Below are 2,025 nucleotides of genomic sequence, written 5' to 3'. Positions count from 1 at the left end.
AGAGAGAAAGCAAGCAAGCTGAGGCTCACAGCAGGAGGGCTGAGTCTCCTAAGCCAGCTGCTTCACCAACCTCCTGCCAGCTCCAGCCCTTTCATCCTTCTGCCCTGTCAGTCCCTGCCCTCTGCAAATGGGGCCAGGGTGAGGGGAGTGTAGGAGTTCAGGTCCATGCATTCTCCAGCCCCCGTGGCATTTCTGCAGGAGTTCAGAGCAGAAGAGAATGGTGGGATAGGCGGAATCCCCGGAGCCTGCGTGGAGGAAGAGAGGGAGGGTGAACTGGGCCCTGGTGGATGCCTGGTTTCCCTGTCTTTCCCCCAAGAGCCAGGCCGACCTCGTCCCGCTGGACAGCTGAGGAAACTGAGGCCTGGAGCAGCGAGGGGCCTGCTCAAGGTGCACCGCCGCAATTCCAGCTGCGACTCCACTCACCCCATTCCCTAAGGGGTGCCTGGGAGTTGAATAACCTGGAAGTTCAGGTGGGACCTCCCCGAGGCTCTAGGCATCCCTGCAGTGGCCAGTGGCTCAGGCAGGCAGTGTCAAGGCTCAGGACCCTCCCAGGGGCCTAGAGGTTGCCAAACAGGCCCAATTTTCTGTGCTAATGTGGGCTTTCTGCTGCTTGGAAACTGCACACACCCTCCTCTGAGAGCTGAGCCAGCAGCAACAGGACAGACTATAATTATGACAAGTTACATCCTGTTGTCCTGGCTCAGTGATTAGCCACATCGCCCAGCACCCAGCAGCTTGCACTCCAGGGGTCTGCCAGAAGCAGGGAGGGCGAGAGGGGCCCTTTGTTAACACTCGCCCCCCATCCTGCCATACAACCGCCCCCCCACCAACTGGGGGTACCTTTTCCCGCTAGTTACTCAACCCCGAAACCTGACCTCAATCACCCTCCAAGGGAGTTCGCTGAGCTGGACATTCCACCAGCCTCCACAGACCGGGGCATCCACAGCAGGGAGGATGACGGATGATAGGAGCCCTCCCGAAAGATATCCCACGGCAACCCTCATTTTGCTGCCTTTAATCCCACAGTTCTGGGGCTGGGCTCTGAGGCAGGAATGTCATCCATGTTTGTGCCTTGCACAATTCCAGGGAAGCCACTCACATAGACCGCAGTAACTTAGAACCTTAGACTCCAATGAAACTGTGGCCTCTGCAGTTGGGCAGTGTACAACCTGAATGGCTGTACATATTCTACAAGGTATAATTTCTCAACTCCTTCCCTCAAGCAAATAAGACACAAATCCTGGAGGCACAGGTCCATCCACCCAGCTGACCAATTCTGGGACTGCATTTCCAGAATGTTCTATGTGAAGTGGGAAAAGGATTCTTTCTCTTCTCTCCTCCTCTAGGCCGGTGTCGTCATGGGAGTTCTGAGTACAGTTGCGGGCCTGCTCTGGGAGAGAAACAGATACAAGGAAGGAGAAATTCCAGGAGCTTGGGAGATAGCAAGGACCCAGACCCACATTGTCTGAGCCTGGCTGATGTTCTTCAGTCAGCAGAGCTTCTTAGACCTCAAGTGTAGAGACTTAGATGCACCATGAACTTTGGTTCATGGAACACCCTGATCATTGGCCCATAGCTGGCCCTTTTTCTCTCCATCTGGTTGATTAATTGATTGATTGACTGATATAATGAACATCCATGAACACCACCCAACTCAAGGACCAGAATGTCACCAATAACTTATGTCACTTATGCCTTCTGATACGGTTTGACTGTGTCCCCCACCAAATCTCATCTTGAATTGTAGCTCCCACAATTCCCACATGTCATGGGAGGGACCCGGTGGGAGGTCATTGAATCATGGGGGTGGGTCTTTTTCATGCTGTTCTCATGATAGTGAATAAATCTCATGAGATCTGATGGTTTTATAAAGGGGAGTTTCCCTGCACAGGCTATTTCTCTTGTCTGCTACCATGTGAGACGTGCCTTTCACCTTCCGCCATGATTGTGAGGCCTCCTCAGCCACGTGGAACTGTGAGTCCATTAAACCTGTTTCTTTTGTAAATTACCCAGTCTCGGATATGC

Source organism: Mandrillus leucophaeus, unplaced genomic scaffold (genome assembly GCF_000951045.1).
Source record: "Mandrillus leucophaeus isolate KB7577 unplaced genomic scaffold, Mleu.le_1.0 Scaffold280, whole genome shotgun sequence".
Taxonomy (NCBI): domain Eukaryota; kingdom Metazoa; phylum Chordata; class Mammalia; order Primates; family Cercopithecidae; genus Mandrillus; species Mandrillus leucophaeus.
The sequence above is the reverse complement of the archived record's forward strand: the minus strand, read 5'-3'. Positions refer to the sequence as shown.